Here is a 12074-nt window from a genome sequence, read left to right as displayed (position 1 = left end):
TTATCATGAAAACTTTTCAATGTTTTTCATGCCATACTTATAATTTATGTAATAATCAAACCAAGCCTCTCGGCATGCATATATGTCAAGCGTATCTAATACGTGATTATGATGCATGAAAATGTCTCATAAATCGCAATGAGTCCTGAAAATGAAAATAAAACTTAAAGTGTTCAGTGGTAACAGTCCCCTCTGTGTCTAACACAATCATTGTACTTTAGACTGAGCTGAGTCTTAAGGAAGGGGATCTTATGCCTGTGAATTCACCCAAAAGTTGTATGGTTACTTATTATTTCCTATGTGACAGACATCTTAGGAATGGTGGAAAAAATGTATGCTAACATTTACCAGTCAGTGGAAACAGAGTATAGGCTACACACCTGGCAGGCCTGGAAACATTCTAAAGAGACACTTGTACTCTGTATTTAGACATCAAACAATTGAAATTTTCCAATGAATGTCTTTCTGGGAGAAGAATTGGTTAAAAGCCTAGAGGCTTCCAAAGAGAAATTTATCATCCAGAGGAAGAATTTGTTCCTGGGAGAAAAACTCCAACTTGTCAGATAACCTAGGAGGAGTCAGAACTGAGACGAGGGTCATTCTATGCTGGGATATTTTATCCTGCACATTTTCTGATGACTGTTTAAACAAAAACTTAATGTCAGGTTAGCATAGCCAGACATGGAGAAGGGCATCAACAGATCCTTGTCTCTCTTTTCAATATGGCCACATTGAGTAAATCTCCTTTTTCTACTTTTCACTCTTATGGTGATTGTTTTACTCAGCTTATTAAGGATGAGTGAACATGGGTTGTTGGGGCACAGGCTCTGACTCATAACTCTGTAGTAACAACAGTCTTCTAAGGATTCTTTCCAGGTCTACTAGCTCCGAACATACTCAAAAGAAGGCTGGAAAGTAAATAGCAGGGTTTTAAAACAATAAATAAGCTTCTATGTCTCATGTTATGCATTTAAATTGAAGCAAAGCCCAGCTTTGCCCAGAAAATAATTTTAGATATGCTGATGTGAGATCTGTGAAGAATCATGCCTATTATAATGAATTTAGAATATGCAGAAAAAGTAATCTTAAATATTCTTAATTCTTTGAATGTAGAGATAATTTTCCCAATATTTCTATATTTTAGCTAAGTAACACTTTGAAACATGGCATTAGCATTAAAAATCTATTTCTTTTGAATGCATGAATTTTTATGAAATGCACTTCTAGTCAGGTCACATATGATAAAGTTTAAAATCTCTTACACTGTTATTACTTTTTACTGGTCTTAAATATTGACAGAATTATTAGTCTCCCTGTACTTTCTTTTTCATACCAGTAAAGTAAGTCTAGGTATCATTAAACCCACAATTGATCTTAGAAGGATAAATCTTGAATCCCTAGAAAAACAATGTTTCTGCTTCATATATACAGGTATACATTATTTAAAAGTGGATAAAAATCAGTTAACATCTTTGGGACATAGCAAATACTTGCCTCTTTTTTTTTATTTATTAACTTGAGTATTTCTTATTTACATTTCGAGTGTTATTCCCTTTCCTGGTTTCAGGGCAATCATCCCCCTAATCCCCCCCTCCCCTTCTTTATGAGTGTTCCCCTCCCCATCCTCCCCCCATTGCCGCCCTCCCCCCAACAATCTAGTTCACTGGGGGTTCAGTATTAGCAGGACCAAGGGCTTCCCCTTCCACTGGTGATCTTACTAGAATATTCATTGCTACCTATGAGGTCAGAGTCCAGAGTCCAGGGTCGGTCCATGTATAGTCTTTAGGTAGTGCCTTAGTCCCTGGAAGCTCTGGTTGCTTGGCATTGTTGTTCATAAGGGGTCTCAAGCTCCTTCAAGTTCTTTTAATTATGTGCTATAGGTACAACCTTAAAATTATAATAAATATTTTGAACTAAGCATCAGCATTCTATTTCCTATCTTCCCTGTTTGCAGTGTTTTGTCTGGCAGAAACTATCTCATAAGTTGTCAAGGTATGTACTAGAAACATGAATTTATCAAATGACTTTATTTGATTACAGTGCCTAGATAGTTGGCCAAACATTATTGTATATCTTTGTGTGAAGATAGTTTCTAGATGCGGTTGAAAATTAATATTGTTTTGAACTGAAGCATATTAATCCATATGGTGTGTGTGGCCCATCTAATCATTTGGAGGCCTAATTGAGATGACTGACTTACCCTGATCAAAAGGACTTGCTACCAGTATACACACTTTGCTGGTTTTCTCTCTGGATCTTCAGGCTTTAGATCGTCCTTGTAAATTTGGCTTTTCATCTTCAGTGATAAAGTACACAGGCATCTCTCGCCCTCCCTGCTCAACCTTTCTCTCTCTCTCTCTCTCTCTCTCTCTCTCTCTCTCTCTCTCTCTCTCTCTCTCTCTCCTTCTACATGTAACTATTCAAATTTTCTCAGCATCATTTGTTCGAAGAGTCTGTGTAAATTTTGCCCACATGTATTGGTGGTTTCCTCATCAAAATCAGAAAGCTATATAAATGCTGTTCATAATGCAGGTCCTTAATTATATCTCATTGTTTGGTATATTTGTTTTTATGCCAAAAATATAGTTCCATGAGAAGACTTGATATCTAAGATGGTAATGTCTCCAGATTATTTTTCATTTTTTTTCAGAATTGTCTTAGGTAATCTTTTCTCTATTTAGTTTCCATATGAAGTTAAACGCTATTTTCCATTTCTGTAAAAAAATTGTTTGGTTTTTATGGACAGCGTTAAATCTATGATACGTTTTTGATAGGATAGTCAATTTCTGAAAATTAATTCTACCTATCAGTAAGCAAAGTGGGGAGGGGGTGTCTTTCTATCTTATTTGCATCTTTTTGACTTTGTATGTGTACATGTGTGTATGTGTGTGTGAGAGAGAGAGACAGAGACAGAGAGACAGAGACAGAGACAGAGAGACAGAGATTTTCATTGTATACATGTTTCCTTACCAGTATTTATTTCAAGATATTTTATTTGTGTTTTAGGCTACTAAGAATGGTGACCATTTCTCCTGTTTCTGCCTGTGCCTGGAGCTGACCCTGTGCCACAACTTTCTGTACCCAGATCCCATGGGGAGAGAGCTGTAGTCTCAGAAGTGTGGACAATCCTGGGAACACAAGGGAGACCAACAGTTGTGCTCCCGTTTCTTGTCCATGAGGAAACTGCCTGGAGCCCTATGGCCACAGGAATCAAGCAACAGTCTGAGACGAGATCCTTCCCATTCCCACCTGTGCCCAAAGCTGACCCTATGCTTCAGCTCTCTGTTCCCAGATCCTGCAAGGCAACTCTTATAAAGGACAATATTTTATCGGAGCTGGCTTACAAGTTCAGAGGTTCAGACCATTATCATCAAAGTGGAAACATGCCAGCATCCAGCCAGGCATAGAGCTGAAGGAGCTAAGAGTTCTGTATCTTCATCTGAAGGCAACTAGCAAAGTACTGGCTTCCAGCGAGCTATGATGAGGGTCTTATAGACCACACCCACAGTGATACACCTACTCCAACAGGGCCAAATCTTCTAGTACTGCCACTTCCTGGTCTGAGCATATTCAAACCATCATAGCAGGTTCATCTTAAGTTATGGTAAAATGGTAAGCATATTAGTTCGTTTTTTAAAATACGATTCTGTATGTTTTCTTCCAAGAGTCTTTACCTCTAATACAGTACCTTACAGGCTGTAGCTTCTAAGGGCCATAAGTATGTTTTTATCTCTGGATGTTTCAAAGATATAACTTTTCCCTTTCTATTTCTCTCTTGCAAGCAGGAATCCCTGAAAAGTTTGGAATTTTCCTGTAACAATTTAGGCATTTTTATTCTTTTCTGCAGTCTTCTTCTCCCCTAGGTTGCTGCTTGTCTGTCATGGGTCTGGACCTCATGGCAACTTAAATGGCACAGATTATTCCTTTCCTCCTCCAACCCCTCTGGATAGCAGCTGAGTTTGTACAGTTTACTTGCCATGAGATTTCTCTTTTGAGCTCTTATAATATTGTCTTTGTGCTTCTATAAAGGGTCCATTCGTAAATTATTTTACTAATGAATCTAAGAACCTCAAAGAACCCTGATTTTCCCTGTATCAAAAGATGTTATGAGAAAGAGTTAATATGATTGAAACACATTGTAAAAATTCCCCAAGAAGGCAATACTATATTAAAATAAAAAATTAAGTTGAACAGCAACATGGTCTAATTAGATCAGCGTGTTTACAGTTATAGGACTCTGTCTTATGATGCTGAACCATAAGTAAATCTTTAGTTGATGGTGAAGATATATTAAACTTGAAATTATATTGTCCTTGCCTTTGATATGAGCATTTTTATTAAATGTAAACCCATTTCTCCAAAGCAGATGCGTTAAAGGTCAAAATAGTTTAGCATCAAGACGATAGCCAACATTGTATGAAATAATAAGGATGAATCTCTTCTATCAAATACAGTACAATTTACATTTAGACAAGGAAATCAAATCGTTTTATTTCACCATCTTTTAAGAGTTTTATAGAAATGTTAAAATTGCTCACACACAGGAAAACTTTTGATTGCACAAGTCTAATGATGTATTCTGTGAATTGTATGATCTCCTTCTTTTCCCTCCTTCATTTTCTGTGTGCCAATTCTTCTCAGACTAGCCAATCAGATAGGAAGTGAGGTGTCACAACAGCCAGTGGGGAGGGGACAATTACTTCTGAGTTAGAGTAAAAACAAAGTTTACTTTTTGTGTCCGTGTTGTTGTTGTTGTTGTTGTTGTTGCTTTTGTTTGTTTGTTTTTCTTTTCAGACAATAACTGCTTGACTAAGAGTAAAGTTTGCCTTGTCCAGACATTTCAGTTAGAATAGAGGTCTCTGAGTACACAAACTTCTTTCTAACAGTTCCAATGGCAGTTCCCCTGTCTGCATGGGAAGCAATGAAATATGCTCATAGCAAGATTAATAAAAGTTACCAAGTTGTTTGGAAAGAGTTACCAGGCACAACCTAAGGCCTGGCTCTGCTACGACAGAAGCATTTAGCCAACTTCTCTGGGCTTTAACCCTGGCTACATTTATCCATTACATAAATATGCCCTAAGTTTTAAATTAACAAACATTGCAATTTTCATTAGTAAAATTATTAAACATGAAGACGAGTATTTATCATTGCTATTTTACAAATTTTGAGATATTTATTTGTTTGTATGGCAGCAGAGAATTTCTTTAGAAATTCTAGAGAAGGACACTGAACTACTCCACAAGATGTGGGGTCAGCAGCTAACAATTTTCCTTCGAGCACTTCACTTTCCCGTCTCTTCTCTGCCCTTCTCTTTCTCATTTTGTACTCTTCCTATTCTTGTGCCTTTTTGTTTCTTTGAAGTGCTGGGGTTTGAACCCAGGACTTTATATGTGCTACATATAGGCCAGTGTGTGCTTGGCCATTCAGCCATGCTGCCAGCATAGCTTTCTTTAGTGATGCTGCTGCTTTTTCATGACTTTTTTTGGACAGACAAATCAGGGCAGCTCAGTTAATTAAAATAACTGGAAGGCAGAATGCCTTTGTTGTGAAGAAATGCTGTCAGGACTGAGCTGACAAATTCACTCTCTGGTTGAGTTTCAGGATGAATGAGTTGCAAACACTTTCAAAGAAATTAATGTATGCAGTTATTGAGAAACTCATGCTCCATGTCATAGAAGTATTTTTATTAAAAAGGTATAAAAATAATAATTTTTTTCTTGAGTATAAATGATCAATTTTATGTTTAAAATTTAAATGCACAAGTTTTTTTTTAATATATAGAAAGAGCTCTCACTATTAGGGGTTATCAAAAATTCAGGAATACAATGACTAATTATTTGACCTCATAGTAGAACTTTCTAGAAAAAATCAGTGTTTCTCATATCCCTTCAGGATGTGCATGAGGAAGTCAGTATGAACACAAGTGCAATCCGCTTTCCTTTCTCTGCAACCAACCCAATCAAAGAGGCAAAATGCAAGTGCACCAATGTGTCTCCTGAATGTGGCTTATCATTTCATATTAACTAATGGACTTTACTGAAGGAGAAAGGAATAAAAGGACATTCCTGACTAGGCAATGCTTTGGGAGTAAAGGAGAATGAAATAATCCTGCATGGTTAAAAAAATGTGGAAGAAAAAATAAGGTAGATTGATGCTACTGGTCCAAAGGAAATTAGTGTGTTGTAGCAAGAGCTCTTCAAAGAACAGAAGGGTTATTAAAACCATAGTTTTGTATAGTAGAGATTGTGATATGTATGTGGACATTTTGAATGCTGTGGTAGATTAGAGAAGGCATCTAGCTGTAGGGCAATCGTGGGTGGCAAGGTACATATGGGTTGTCAGTGTTTAGTTCAATGCTGGGTCAATAAGACTATCAAAGAAATTCTGGTAGAAAAGTCAGGAGACAACACTGGTTTGGAAACAGATCTATGGCATCATATATTTATGCTGTAAAAGCAAACTCTAAATGAGAAGATGACTCCCAGCCTGCTTGAAATAATAGTAGACTTTCATGGCTGTCAAACAACAAAAATAGGGCAAGAGTGTTATACAGGCTTTGTTGTAAATCTGGCTTTGCTAGCAAAACACCTTTTCATCTAGAATAATGGGAAAGAAGAAAAACAACATCAAAATAGCCAATGTTACATGTGGAGTAGTTTTCCACATGAAGAGAAATTCTGAAAAGAGTCTGAGTAGATTTCTCTGTATCAATATTTGGTACTCAAACAACTAATCTAGGGATATTGTCCCTAAGTTGGAAAGAATAGTAATAAATGTGGAGCAAATGGAGGCATGACATCTATAAGTTATTGCTTTCTAATATTTCCAGGACATTTCTGCCACTCATGTTACAGAGGGAAGAAACATCCTGTCATGATATGATGTGGATCTGGTGAAGAGTGGAATGTAAAATGCATGCAGTGCCTTGACTCTCTTTCATTTGGATCATACTTCACAAATCTCAAGAGCTTCTTTTGTATCTGGACCCTGCTGTAAAAAGACATTTTACGTTATACTTTGGTAAGTGAGATGAATTCTTCCCCCAATGCCATCATTTCTCTTGTAGAAACAAAGAATCCATGGAGATGTTTCCTCTCCCATCTTTCTATCCAGTGTTGACAGCGTTCATAGATCTCCTCAAGTGGTAATTCTTTCAGAAATCCTTCTAAAACTTCCAGATATTAGAGGTGGAGTGAGTGTTCTTAATGTTCCTTTTTCCATTTAGTTAGTAGTTCATGAGATGGTGTGGTTTATTTATCCTACCATTGGCCTATAGTGGGAACTCCACAGGTCATCATATATCTATGAGTTCACCAGGGAGTGAATGGCCTATCAACCTGAGTCTTTTCTATAAAGTGATTGTTCTGGTACTATCTACACAGTTTAAATATTTTCTGAAGCTGAAACCTTCTTTCTTTCCTAAGATAAAGCACTCCTTCTATGGTTCAAACCCCATCTGAGTTTTTCACAGCAACCATGCAGAACATACCTTGGAAAGTTTTACTTCTTACATTTTTTTCCTTCTCATCCCATTCACCTTGTGTACAAAACCTAAAGAGCTTTTGTGTAGTGTTATGCTTTCTACTATACAACATTGAGCTTGATCGATCTCCAGTATTAGTAATGATAATTACTCACCTAATTCTTTCATCTAAGTAAAGTTATATAATGTTCACTTGTCATTGTGTCTGAAACTACTATATACTTCATATATTTGGCTTCAAGGAGTGTAAATTTTCAGATATCTATCTATCTATCTATCTATCTATCTATCTATCTATCTATCTATTTTGACCCAATTGATGATATAATTGCCTACTTAAACATACAAAGCCTGGTACCATCCATCCCTTGAGAACATTAATAACAACCTGTAAATACACAGAGCAGAATCTTTTTTTTTCTTTTTTTCAGAGCTGGGGACTGAACCCAGGGCCTTGCGCTTTCTAGGCAAGCGCTCTACCACTGAGCTAAATCCCCAACCCCTCACAGAGCAGAATCTTAACATCACCTGCGATCTTGTCCTGCCATGGCTTCTCTCTCTTTTTATTTTTATTTATTTACATTTTAGCCATTCTCCCCTTATCCCTCCCACAATCCCTCATTCTACTCCTCTTCTCTCTTGCCTTCCCATTTCTTGAGTCTTCAGGTCTCTTGAGGATTAGGCCCATCTTATCCAACTGAGGCCAGACCAGGAAGTCTTCTGCTATATATGTGCTGGTAGACTTAGAACAGCATGAATATGTTGCCTGCTTGGGGGCTCAGTCTTTGGAATCTCCCTGGTGTCCATGTTAGTTGAGACTGTGGGTCTTCCTATAAGGATGCCCTCCTATTCAGCTTCTTCAATTCTTCCCCTAAGTCAACCATAGAGGTACCAACTTCTGTCCAATGGTTTCCTATAAGTAACTTCCTCTATCTCAGTCAGTAGCCAGTAGGGCTTCTCAGAGGATAGCCATACTATGTTTACATCTTCAATCTCTTCTCCATTTTGTTCCTGCAGAAGTTTTAGACAGGAACTGTTGTAGTTCAGAAATTTTGACTGTTAATTAATAGCCCTATTTTTCTGTTTGAGGCCCTGTCTGTCTACTGGAGGTGAATTCTTTTAGTTCCCTTTCCCCATTGTTGGACATTTTGGCTATAGTCACCACCATTGAGTGTGAGGAGCTGTCTGAGGAGCTGTCCTCACAGATGTGAGGAGCTGTCCTCACAAACTCCATTACAAGATGGCACCGGCATCTGGTAGAACGCACCTAGTAAAAAGGGCAATACGCAGGCGCCTGGTAACTTCCCTACTCAAAGGGACACATATGCTTTGGTACGTCATCTGGCATAATTGGCAGCGACGAGTCAGAGAGTGACACGCCCTAGGCGAGGATAGTTTCCTATATAAGGGACGGTTATTCCTCACTCGGCGTCTCCGCATTGTAAGCTTATGCTCTCCCTCTCAAGACGCAGTAAAGCTTTTTCTGCAGAAGGATCCTGTGTGTGCCGCGTCGTTCCTGCTGGCGAGACGTAGCGTGGGACATCTGGTGCTGAAACCTGGGAAAGACCTCGCCATCGTCAGCACCTTCGGAGATCCCTTGGCGACAAGGAGGATTCAGAACTGCAGGTAGATACGTTCGGAGAGGCAGCTCACTCTTGGACTTTGGTCTGGGGTTGTCACCGCCTTGGGAAGGATTTGTTGAGGGTATAGTATTTGTCCTGGGAGCCACCCTCTCTTTATGTTCTGTTTTCACCGTTTTCGCTGTTAAAAGGACGATCACAGCAGCTGAAGGCGCGTCTCAGTCTCTCGTATATAAGTGAGCTTCGCGCAGCTCCCTTTTACCTTCGATTTTGACTGTTGAGGAGCAAGGACGCGATAAGGCTGACGTAGATAAGCGGCACCGTCCGGGGAGGCGCGTGTAAGACTTCCATACATAAGAGAGCAGCGTGTCCGTCTCTACCCTTTCACCTCACGCCTTGTCAAACGGACGTAGATAAGCCGCTGGTGTTCCTGGCCCATCATGGGATCCTCACAGTCTGTGGTCACGGCCTTGGAAACAGTGTTAAAGCAGAGGAACATCAAAATTGGAGGAGGAACACTTAAAACTTTTGTGAAGGAGGTGGAGAGGGTGGCGCCTTGGTTTGCCTGTTCAGGCTCGTTTACGATTGTCTCATGGAACAAACTTGGAAAAGACCTTGACAGAAAATTGGCGGAAGAGGATCTGCGCCTAGGGACCAAAGCTATATGGAAGCTGGTTAAGAATTGTTTAAAGGATGAAACGTGTAAGGCAGCAGTAGTAGAAGGACAGGCCACTCTCGAGGTAGTCCGGGAAAGTCTGTCAGAAACCTAACGTAGTGAGAGGTTGGGCACGTGCAAGAAAAAGGACGTCCTAAGAAAGAAAAAAGGCCCTCCCGGTAAGTCTGCAGACAAGGGAGCGTTGAAATTTTCAGATTCCAGCACTTCCTCCTCTACACATAAACCAGGAGGGGGAGCCAGCCTATACCCTGTGAAAGAGCTAGAAGCGCTGAACCTCGACAGTTCTGAAAGCTCTGAAAATAAAACCTTAGTCTCAGAGGAGGAGGCTGAGCTAGATGAGGAAGCAGCTAAATATGAGGAGGAAAGATATTACCCCGATGAATGTAGGGGAAGTAATAGAAGTCTTCTAGCGTGGCCGCCACCAACGGCGCCTCCTCCATATGAGACACGCTCATGTGCCTTCTCACTAGTCCCTGAGAGGGTGAGAAGAAAGCTGAGTATGACATTTCCTATCTTTGAGACTCCGGAGGGAGGACGGGTCCATGCCCCTGTTGAATATAATCAGATTAAGGAATTAGCGGAATCAGTTAGAAAGTATGGAGTCACGGCCAACTTTACTCTAACACAACTCGACAGGTTGGCCATGACAGCATTGACACCAGCTGATTGGCAGATGATTGCTAAGGCAGTCCTTGCCAGCATGGGCCAATACATGGAATGGAAAGCGCTCTGGTATGAGGCAGCCCAAACACAGGCCAGAGCGAATGCTACGGCCTTAATACCTGAGCAACAAGAATGGACTTTCGAACTCTTAACAGGACAGGGCCGCTTTGCAGCTGATCAGTCTGCTTACCACTGGGGCGCCTATGCTCAGGTCTCCAGCACGGCTATTAGAGCCTGGAAGGCACTGTCCAGGAGAGGAGGGATTGATAATCAACTTACAAAAATCGTTCAGGGACCACAGGAAAATTTCTCAGATTTTGTAGCTAGAATGACAGAGGCTGCAGGACGAATCTTTGGCGATCCTGAACAAGCAGCACCACTAATAGAACAGCTCGTTTTTGAGCAAGCCACCCAGGAGTGCCGAACAGCCATAGCCCCCCGAAGAAATAAAGGGCTACAGGATTGGCTTAGAGTTTGCAGGGAACTTGGAGGGCCCCTTACTAACTCAGGCCTGGCGGCTGCCATTCTCCAGTTCCAGCGACGCCCCGTTAAAGGGACGGATAAAAGATCATGCTTTCAATGTGGGAAAACAGGCCATCTAAAAAGAGACTGCAGGATGACAAAAAGCGACAGGGGGTCTGCAACCCTCTGTGTCCGATGTGGCAAAGGCTACCATAGGGCTACCAGTGCCGATCAGTGAGAGACATTAAAGGCAAACTACTCCCTCCTTTGTAGACTCGACCTAATGAGATGTCAAAAAACGGGCTGGTGGGCCGCCGGTCCCAGGGCCTTCAAAGATATGGGAACCGCTTTCACAGGGCCACGACCCCGGCAGAGGAGGTCCCCCAAGAGGCGACACAAAATTGGACCTGCGTGCCGCCTCAGACTTCTTTCTAATGCCCCAGATGGGCATTCAGCCAATTCCTGCTCAGATTGTGGGGCCTCTACCCCCGGGAACCATAGGCCTTGTCCTTGGGAGAGGATCTCTCGCCCTACAAGGACTGATAGTCCATCCAGGCCTTGTTGAAGCTCAGCGCTCTCTTGATATTCAGATTCTTTGTTCAAGTCCCGATGGGGTTTTTTCCATAAGTAAAGGAGATAGAATAGCACAGTTATTACTCCTTCTGTGCTCCCAGGCCACGATACAGGATACCAAGGGACCCATGGGGTCCACTGGTCATGATTCGGCATATTTGGTGGTTCACCTTAACAACCGCCCAAAATTGAGCTTAGAAATTAATGGAAAGAAATTCGAAGGCATACTGGATACTGGGGCTGATAAAAGTATAATTTCCTCAAAATGGTGGCCTCAATCATGGCCTACCACAAAATCTTCTCACTCACTACAAGGATTAGGCTACCAGTCATGCCCTATGATCAGCTCTGCCACTCTAACTTGGACAACTGCCGATGGCCGACAGGGACAATTTATTCCTTATGTACTTCCCCTGCCTGTTAATCTTTGGGGGAGGGATGTTATGCAGACCATGGGACTGACCTTATCTAATGAATACCCCCCACAAGTGGCCCACATGATGTCAAGGATGGGCTATAAGGAAGAGAAAGGCCTAGGGTGATTAGAACAGGGTTGTCTCACGCCCATTGAACCGATCGCCAACCCCCATAAACAAGGCCTGGGTTTTTCCTAGGCGCCATTGGGGCAGCACGA

At 41.0% G+C, this 12074-nt stretch overlaps 1 pseudogene; it reads left to right on the top strand.

Annotated features, from left to right (window-relative positions):
• The first annotated feature begins 9506 nt into the window (after window positions 1–9506).
• On the top strand, window positions 9507–11302 carry LOC148001457 (igE-binding protein-like; annotated as a pseudogene).
• Window positions 11303–12074: the final 772 nt, after the last annotated feature.

The sequence above is a fragment of the Rattus norvegicus genome, chromosome 14 (assembly GCF_021556685.1).
Source record: "Rattus norvegicus strain SHRSP/BbbUtx chromosome 14, alternate assembly SHRSP_T2T, whole genome shotgun sequence".
Taxonomy (NCBI): Eukaryota; Metazoa; Chordata; class Mammalia; order Rodentia; family Muridae; genus Rattus; species Rattus norvegicus.
This window is presented reverse-complemented; position numbering and strand designations above follow the sequence as displayed.